A 10,514-nucleotide genomic window follows, 5' to 3' on the forward strand; every position below is an offset into this window, starting at 1 on the left:
CCGTGTCTGTTTTTTTTTTTTTTTTTTTTTTTTTTTTTTGAGGCAGCGAGAGAAGAGGACAAAAAAGACAATAATAAAACAGACAGGTAGAAAAACAAGACAAATCCAGTGAATGAGAGAGGAAAAGCTTTGACAGTATCCAGTGTAAAAGCACAAAGATAATAGACAAAACGATTGTACAAAACCAAATTTAAGAATTAGTCATTTATTTAGTGTTTTTTCCCCACTCCTGAAGCAGAAAAAATATATTACAAAGCAACAGTTATGCCCCAATCTGAAGAAATTCAAGACATCTATAGGTGCATCTTAAAGTAATCTAAAACTTAGATTATCATTGAAAAAGTTCCTTTATTTCAGTAATTCATTTCAAAATGTGAAACTCATATATTATATAGATGTATTAAACACACAGAGTGATCTATTTTAAGCATTTTTACAGCCAATAAAAACCCAAAAATCAGTGTCTCAGAAAATTAGAATATTATATAAGACCAATTGGTACTTTTGGCAGTGTGGGCAGTGTGCCAAATCCTGCTGGAAAATGAAATCCACATCTCCATAAAAGTTAGATTTGGCAGGAAAACACAATCACAATGCACTGACTTTGGACTTGATAATAAAACACAGTGGATCAACACCAGCAGATGACAGACATGACTCTCCAAACCATCACTGATTGGTGGAAACTTCACACTAGACCTCATGAAGCTTGGACTGTGTGTCTCTCCACTCTTCCTCCAGACTCTGCTCCCTTGATTTACAAATGAAATGTAAAATTTACTGATGATCAGTGATGGTTTGGAGAGACATGTCTGATATCTGCTGGTGTTGATCCACTGTGTTTTATTATCAAGTCTAAAGTCAGTGCAGTTTTGTTTTCCCTAAAAATTGTACTTGTATGGAGAAGTGGATTTTATTTTCCAGCAGGACTTGGCATGTTGCCCACACAGCCAAAAGTACCAATTGGTCTTATATAGTTTTCTGCCTTTTTTGAGTTTTCATTGGCTTTTTCATTGAATTTTAAAATGCACCTGTATCTGTCTGGAAAAGGTTACAACATTTCTGACTGATTTACAACAGAGCAAATTGCTTATATGTGTAAAAATTCCCCTAAAGCAGTGGTTCCCGTCCCATCTCTGGTCTGGTGTACAGGACCCCCTGTCCTGCACATTGTGGTGGTATCCTGCTCTGACCGGCTGCCCTTAACTCAGGAAGGGTCTGAGTTAGTTAATGAGCTGATGAATTTGCTGTATGGGAATTGTTAAACAGTGGTAACAGTAAACAGTGTTATACAGTGCAGAGTAGGGGTCCACTGCTTTAACAGGCCTGTATTGTTCTTGTTTTCCTGTTTTTGTGTCAAAAAGAGTTACTGTACCAGAAACTGTCATAATTCATTTTTACCTTTTAGAACTTTTTTAGACCTGTTAGACTCTTATTGGTACTGTACTGGGCTTCAATAAGACTTAATATTCAGTCAAAGACTCAGTCAAAGTTTATAATGCAAGTGATGGGGGCATAGAGTTACCCATGTACAGAAATCACTGTTTTTACACCATTAACAACAGGCTCAAAGTAACTCCACACTTCATTGTTAGATTTCTGAAGGCCCTGACGTTTAAAATAAGGTACTGAGAGCTGTGAAAGTAGACAGAGAGCTTATTAAAAACACTGTTTATACACTCAGTCCCTTTAGGTACTTCTCTGGGCACTGCTGTCTTGAAATTAATCACGATAAGTTGACTGACAAGCACTAACAAATAGCTGGATAGGGCAACAGATTGCAAAATTATTTTTGTGGAAATGTATATAAATTATAGAGACATTTATGTTATATTATGTATAAGAAGTGTCTTTTTAATAAACTATGTGCATTTACAAAGCTCTCATCACCCTAGGAGTGAAGAGGGGAAAGAGCGCCATCTACCCCTCCAGAGAGAGCAAGGCCAACTGTGCTCTCTCAGGGCTTCGGGAGCTGAAGGCAAGCTGCATGGCTGGGATTCGAACCAGCAATGTCCTGAGCAAAGGCAGCACTTTAGAGCGCTGGACCCAACCCTGGAAAATAAAACAATATTAAGGTTGTGATGTCACAGATGTCAACTTTGAGGTCACTTTCCGAAAGGTAGTTTTTTTTTTATTGTAAAAAAAAAAAAAAAAAAAAGTAAATGTTAAAACATTTATTGATAGTTACAACTGGAAAGCATGCTAAACTGTTAAATGCAGTTTTTTTTTCCTTTATAAAAAGAAAAACAACAGTTGTAACTATAGGTTTAATGGAAAAATAAAGTAAAATGAAAAAATCCCTGATCTGTAAGGGGAGGGGGGGATTTTTTGCTTACATTAACATTGATTGAATCAGTATTAAAAGCTGTTTAAGCTGAAAAACATCTTTATAGAGGAAATTCTTCTACTTTCGCAACAGTTAAGCATGTACCAGGTCAGTTTGACCTGGAACAGTGTTGCTTTATCTTACATAACAGAATTAATATGAACCATATAATTCAGTTCTGCTGTTTAGGCTTTACTGCCATCCTGTGGCTGAACTTTCCAGCTGCTGTTTGATGGTATTTGTGAGTTTTGGGGAGTTTTAAATTCTCCTGATTTTCTGATGGTTTATTTGTTTATTTGTGTGTTTATTTGTGTGTGTGTGTGAGTGTGGTGAAGTACCTGGAGGCAGGTGAGCTGTAATCTGGGTCAGGTCAGCAGGTTCATGGTGAGCAGATGTGAGATGATTGATTTTACTGGTTCTGATAAGAAGTGGAGTAAATCTACTAACTCCACCTGACCTGCTCTGGTCTCACCTGTGGTCACAGTGAGCTGGGAGTGGCCTTCTGGGACACCTGCATATCCAACCAGCCAATCAAAAGCTAATCTCCAGAATATTTCCCGTTCCTGACTCAGGTTGTATAATCTCCATAGAACAGCAGTAAAATTATCAATAGAACAATAATGTTCAGAAGCTTCTTACTGCACATAAGACAGAGGTTATCACACCCAAATCCAAACACCGGCTATTTAAGGTATTTAGTTTTTTCTACAGCACTTTTTACAATAAATTTTCTCACAAAGCGTTTTTTTTAGATATACACGTCCAAGCCTCTTATGAGAAAAGTTATATTTTTGAAATTAATAGTAAAATGTCTACAAATTTACAGGAGCATTTTCCATACAAATATCACATAAAAATCAACTTAATTTTTTTTTTTCAGCAAAATTGACAAAATGTGTAAGAGTTGTGAAAGTCACATTCGTAAGAAAAATCACTCATTTCTATTTGAAAATGTCCTCAGATTTTATTCTTAAAAACAGACTTTTTATAGATGTGGAAACAAACTTTTTATTTTTTTGCCATTTGAGAACTTAATTCAGATGAGTTTAAAATTTCCTAAGCATGGTGCTTAGTATCAATATACATTCAAAAAAAGCAAAAAAATAAAATAAATAAAATAATAATAATAATTTTCTCCAAAAATTGAAAAATTACAAAAGGCTAATTCATGTTTAGACCTTCATGCTTCCTTTTTTTGAACTGTTCTTCAAACTTTTTTTCTCTCAAATTCTTTGTCTGATCCTTTGTATCAAATTTTATTCATATAAGCAATAAAACATTTAAAGCTTACTTTACAGCCACGAAATTACGAACTTTTGATGTGATTTTGTAATGCTAATCAAAGTCTTTTTTTCCTTCATTAATATAGTTTAAATTAATTAGTAAATTTCTGTATATGGTGTATTGTATTCATTTTTTTTTCAAATATGCCATAAAAAACACCTTTTTTCCACCAAAATTGTCATTCTTCAATTACCTTCTGATCTTACTTTTTTAAATGTAAGTTTTTTGTTTCAATATTAGTAAAACAAATCCCAATTGATTGGATGTGATTTTTGGATGGAAAATGCAAAAATAGAATTTTTTGCATTATTTTCATTAATATAACTTTATTACCACTACCGTTGATTGTTTTTGCAATAAAAATAAAAGTCTGATTGTGAGAGAGAAATGTGGAGACATCCAGAAATAACTCAATAATTATTTTATCCTTATCAAATTTCAGTTACACCAGAGGGCGCCAAAACACCATATACACTCCCTGTGCTCTCTCTTAAGTTTTACAGCATATATATATATATATATAATTGCAAGATTTTCATAAAAGTACTCTTCTGTATGTAATAAAATACAATACTGCATATATAATATGGATACAGACACACAGATATAAATATAATATTAAAAAAAACGAGAAACCTCAGTTTTTCTTTCTGTAAAAACAAATCTTTATTGACCTATGGACAGAAATCTCGGTAGTCACCACCAAAAAAGGGAGCAAGTAAACATTACAAAAGAATTAAAAATATTAATTTCATCTCTAGCTACTTCTTCTTCACCTCCTTCACTGACTTTAACACACGTGTAAAACCTGTAACAGTCAGCCATGTTGTTCACGAGTACAGAAACAATCCCCCACGTCTACTTACTGAACCTCCACTCAGCCTCATACTCTCTGATTTTCTCTCATATTTCTACATTTTTAGAGAAAAAGAGGGAAAAAGAGAGAAAGAGAGGCAGCAGGACAGTGGTCTTCAGCTCTGCTCATGGAGGATTCAAATCCAAGGAGCTAAAACAGACCTATAACAGACAGAAGTCTGTAACTGGCAGAATGAGACGACTGAAGACCACCGCTACAGGAAGTGCACATAATGCTACGTTCACACAGCATATAAAAGTGGCCCAAATCCGATGTTTTTACGTCAAATGTGAACAGATTTGTTATCTGTGTTGCAGTCAGTGTAAATGGAACAAATGCTTTGAACATAAAATATTTTTTGGCTATGTTTACATTACAAGCCTCGTTAATCAATTCAGATTTTTTGTTCAGATCAGATTAGGATATCTTGATTGTTCACACTCATATGTAAGACCTGTTCACCTGTTCACTGTTCACATTCAGGCTGTATCGATATGCAACCGATCTAGTAGCACATATATAAAATACTCAAATCTGTTTTTTTACTCATAAGAGTCCAGACCCTTTATTGAATATCGATATCAAATTTAGAACTGAATCAGATAAATTCAATTCAGGTTAAAATCTTAATGTAACATTTGTATCATTTGGTTTGGATGATTTGATTAATCCAAACTGAAAGTAGTAGTTATTGTGACAGGGCAAGTGTGAACAGACAAAATAATTCAGATTTGTGGAAACATTAAATTTGAGCCAAATACAATATTTTTCCTTATATATTATATTACACGGATGTTTTGTTTGTTAAGCAGAGTGAAGGAAAATAAAATAAGGAATATGATATTGAAATTTGATACACATCCAATTTGTGACTAATCCAGGAGAATAAAAAAAGGCCATGAGTAGAAAGGAAGTGGACGACAGAAGTGAGGAAGGGTTTCAGTATACACTACAGTATATTTAGATTGATTGACTTTAATAATATTAAAATGCTTGTGTCTCAACCTCTCAGTTTCTCAAAAATGGCCAAATGCAGCTTAAATAGCTTAAAAAAGGTTTGAAAGGTTTAAAGGTCTCTTTCCATCATTTTTAATTCATTTTAAAAAGTCCAGTTGTGTCTCTAGTATGAATAAATGTCATGTAAGTCTTTTGTTTCTATAAGGTGTTTCTGTTTAGCCCTGTTTTAGATTACTAAACTAGTGGTCTCTGAAGAAAGACAGGTTTTTGGCTCTTGCTCATGAATATTCATACATGCAAATATATATCACCTCTGATTGGCTAACAGCACTGCAGCAGCGAACTTCTACCTGCCTTCAATTTTATAACTCTAAAACTCAAAGGACTAAATGTTTTTTTTGAGAGATAAAGATTGACGTCGACACCCGAACATCTCTCTGATCAACTCGTATTTCTGAGGATTTTCTTTTACTAGCTACTGCAGAAAATATGCAGCATAATATACAACTCAGAGAGACCTACAGTATTTCACAAAGAGCAAGAAAAAAATCGATTTTAGCGGAATGAGATCTTTAAGAAATAGAGTAAATGATTCACTGTACAGCTCCAGTGAGGCTGGTGAGGATGAAACCGAAACTTCACGTGAAGCTTTGCTGTTTAATGCATGAGATATAACAGTTACACAGCATAAACTGTTAAACAGATTTGGTCCACTTTGACCTGCTGTGTGAACGTGTAAATCTTAATGCAGCCCATAAGAGAACATGGCAGACAGCAGCAGGCAGGTTCATGGACAACTATACAAGGTGTACACAGAAATATATGAAGACGAAACCAATGCAGCTACACTTCTACGCTTCACCTCAGAAACGAGGACCTCTCTGAACAACAAGGGCCGTGAAAACGACGACAGCAGCACAAAGAAATGATGCCGTCCTCCTCCGCGGTCGCGTAGAGCTACTTTAAAACACCTGTTTACCTCAGAAAGGTGACCAGCGAAACATCTAGCCAATCAAATCTCAGTGTTCTAACAAATACCACATAGAAACTGTTACATAATGTACATGTACATCACAACGAGCCGGTCGGTTCACTTTTTAAATTTTTTTTTCAGGAGGGGTTTTGGGGTGACTTGTTACCCGTAGTTTGGGAGATAAAGACATCACTACCGAGGTCACAGAGGAAAACGCTGCTTCCGATATCCGAGTTTTCACACTGACTGGGGTTCAGAGCTGCTTCCGGAGCGAAGGGTGACTGGGATTGAGTTTAAAAATCATACAAAAACATTGTTCAAATAAAAAACGTCATGCGTATTGTTCTCACACAGCATTCCCAACACCAGAGGGTCAGTCAGAAGGCCAGGCGATACTCTCCGGGCGATTTGTGGCGATGCTCAGTACCAAAAACACAGTGTAATTTAATCAGGCTATTCAGGACTACCTTAAATATAAATAACCCCGGTGTTAAAGAAGTATTTCAGGTATCATCAGCATTAGAATTACAGTAGTTAGTAGTTCCAATGACTTAGAAATGCCTCCCTGTTCTTAGAAATAAACAGAAAACCTGCTGCTTTTAAAACTCTCAATCGAAGCCAGTGGACAGTTGCTGATTTCCATCAGGAGATGTTTCATTCTCTGTAAATTGTTTAGGGCTGGGTGCGGCAGCATTAGCATTAGCCGCTAACCACAGCACTAGCTCTTTAGTCGTTCAGAGGTGAGTATATTGGACTGTAGCCTCTGTGTTTACCCCTGTTAAAACAAGCTACGCCCTGGGTTACTGGAACTAAACAGGGTTCCTCAGTCTAGAGCTTCTGCCTGGAAATTACTAGCACTAAGCGCTGCGATTGTCGCTTAAAATTAGCCTTTATGCAAGAAAACAGACCAGAAAATAGACCTTCATTGATAGTTCGCCTTATATTATGACAGCGTGCCTTGTAGTCCGCAAAATACAGTACAACACCAGATACAACACCAGTTTCTGTTCTTTTTCTATTGTATAATGCATGATGATAGCCTGTCTCAAAAACCTGCTATTGTTATAAAATCTCGGACTGAGGTCACCTCCCATTTCCCATGGTCCAATCCCATTTCTTTTTTGTACCCCTTTACCCCCTACAATATTAAATATACACATTTAACAATTTTTAAAAAAAAAAAAAAAGGAAAATACAAAAAAATTGTTGTTTACAGCAAAAGTGTGCTATGCAGTGAAGTGCGTTTATACTTCTGCGTGCGTGTATTAGTGGCTCTGCATCGCAGGCAGGAATGTGTAGGAGGGGGCACGAGGCCCAGCAGACCAATCACAGCTGCAGCTTTCTGCGTAGCGTGACATGTAGTTATATTTCTAAAGAGGTGGACATCGAGCTACGGCGCAGGGTATGCGGCAACATGTAGGCTATGCCGTAGGTTCGACGCAGAACTTAATTCGGTAGGGTCAAGGAGTGAAATGGGATTGGGCCTTTAGATCCAATGACTTTTTAGTCCTTTGGTCTGAATCGAAATTCACTTCTCCTTTCACACCTGTTTTTTTAGATTTGGATCAAACTAGTTTTATTATATAAGCATAAGATGTATTAATAGCTTATATTGGACAGTTTATATATCTCTGTTAATATCACTTTCAGCAACTACCCACTGGCTTGCATAATTTTAGTATTTTAATTGAACAGGTTTTTTTTTTATTTTAAAGAACAGGGAAATGCATTAAAATCATTTATATGGTAATCGAAGGTGCAATGCAAAAGATTACACAATTCTCCAATAAATATAAAAATAAAAAGGTGCTGTTGGTCCAAAAAAAAAGGTTGGTCCCCCGAAAGGTGTGTATTATTTAAACAATACTGGCCTGGACATGGTTGTTTGTTCCATTTTTAGATGCTACAGCGCCACCCGCTGGAAAAAAAAAAAAACCTGGTAGTTTATCCACTTTAAGAAGGTAGCCGTATCACCTGGATCCAGATCTGGGACTGGTTTCAGTAATTCTGGTCGTGCTCTTGGCTCTGCAGTCACGCCACTGTCTTTAGAGGAAGGAAAACGGGGGATCTGGAAAAGTTCTCAGGGTGGTTCTGCTGGTTCCACCAAACGGTATCACAAAAGGAGTCAAAATACAGGCAGGAGTCTCTATAGTGTGTGTGTGTGTGTGTGTGTGTGTGTGTATGTGTGTGTTTATATGGTTGTCTTTCCTAACAGATCCACTAAGAACAAAATTTCTGACCCTTTTTACATGTAGACTGATCAACCATAACATTATGACCACCTGCATAATATTAACCCTTATAGAAATGAATTACAGTATGTTCCAGTGATGAAAAAAAACATATATATATATATATATAAAAAAAAATTTTTTTGGTCTGTAATGGACATAGATTAAAATTGGCAGAAATTGGTGGCTTAGTGGTTAGCACATTAGCCTCCCAGCACTGGGGTCTTGGGTTCAAGTCCCTATCTGTGTGGGTTTCCTGACTTCACTCATGCTTCGGTCACTAAATGCAATCAAATCCTCACAGCAATGCTCTAAAATCTAGTAGAAGATCAAGTAAAAAAGCTATTTTTACTCAACAGTAGAGACGTTTATGTTGCTCTGTTGCAATAAAAGCAGGATAAACTCTTTTTAAAACTTTTAATTTGGGAAGAAAATGAATGAATGAGCAGGTGTCCCATTACTTTTGTCCATATCCGATATCTGGTCAGCAGAGGCTTCCGAAAGTGCTTCTAATGCAGCGTCTCGATCCTCTGAGAGCTCTGAGAGTGTGTGAGTGTGTGAAGTCCTTCAGAACAAAGTAACAGCGGCTCCGAGTTACAGAACCGGGCTGATCAAACGCCGCCACATGTGGAGCCCAAAAATGGCAGCTTTTGGATGGCGTGTGGCAGCGGCTCGGCCAAAAAGCCGTGTTATAAATCCAAAGCGCCTCTCCCAAACGCTCCCGCAGAGACGGCATGCATCTCTTTAAAGGCTGAGTTCATTTTTAATTCATAACTCACGCTGTGTATTGAGTCCCCCTCAGCAAGCTGCTTTCCTAAATAATGTCTGCAGCAGCTCTGAATGGCTTTTACAGGAGCAGTTCAGCAAAAACTCAAATTCTCAACATTTCCTTCAATAGAAACACAAACGTAGTCGATTAGCTGAGAGCAGGAGTGCAGCAAAACGTTATATTGGGGCGAAAATCAAATCGAACAGAATGAGGCATTTGGCTGAAGCAAAACACACTGAATAATATACAATATATTGGCAAGAATTAGCCGAAATATATAAATATTAAGGCGTACAGGACCAGTCTAAAGTTTGTTCACATCTTGAAAACCCTAAACTCAGTGTCTCGGCAAATTGAAATATTATATGAGACCAATTGGTAACACAGTGGATCAACACCAGCAGATGTCAGACATGTCTCTCTTTACCAAACCATCACTGATCATCAGTAAATTTTACATTTCATTTAAAGTAAATTAAGGGAGCAGAGACTGAAGGAAGAGTGGAGAGACACACAGTCCAAACTGCTCGAGGTCTAGTGTGAAGTTTCCACCAATCAGTGATGGTTTGGATAAAGAGACATGTCTGATATCTGCTGGTGTTGATCCACTGTGTTTTATTATCAAGTCTAAAGTCAGTGCAGTTTTGTTTTCCCACAAAATCTTACAGCACTTCATATCTTACAGCTTCCCTCTGCTACTGACAACTTTTATAGAGATGTGGATTTCATTTTCCAGCAGGACTTGGCACACTGCCCACACTGCCAAAAGTACCAATTAGTTGTCAAATTCTTCTAATTCTAATACTAAACGCTTAAAAAAGATCACTCTTTGTGGTTAATACACCGATATAATATACGAGTTTCACATTTTTTGAACTGAATTACTGACATAAAGGAACTTTTCAATGATATTCTAATTTTTAAACTCATTTAGACAAAGGTATTGAGACACCTGCTCCATCTTAAACCTAAAACAAGGGGAATTATGAAGAATCCTCTATGTTTTTGATGGAGTAACTGTCTTTATTTTCTAGAGAAGCACCTCCATCATTCCTGACAGTTCCATACAGGTCTGCTGCTCCACAGCTTGATATTTAGGGTCTTTATATACCTTTACC

At 36.7% G+C, this 10,514-nt stretch overlaps 1 protein-coding gene across 1 annotated transcript in view; it reads right to left on the minus strand.

The window, feature by feature from the left end:
• Positions 1 to 8,773: 8,773 nt before the first annotated feature.
• The window catches only part of clstn2b (calsyntenin 2b), a 155,404-nt gene continuing 153,663 nt past the window's right edge, over positions 8,774 to 10,514 (minus strand). The window contains exon 17 of the mRNA XM_049467247.1: positions 8,774 to 10,514. This exon is cut by the window's right edge and continues 736 nt beyond it. The gene's annotated coding sequence lies outside the window, so the exon portion shown is untranslated.

Source organism: Astyanax mexicanus, chromosome 18 (genome assembly GCF_023375975.1).
Source record: "Astyanax mexicanus isolate ESR-SI-001 chromosome 18, AstMex3_surface, whole genome shotgun sequence".
Taxonomy (NCBI): Eukaryota; Metazoa; Chordata; class Actinopteri; order Characiformes; family Acestrorhamphidae; genus Astyanax; species Astyanax mexicanus.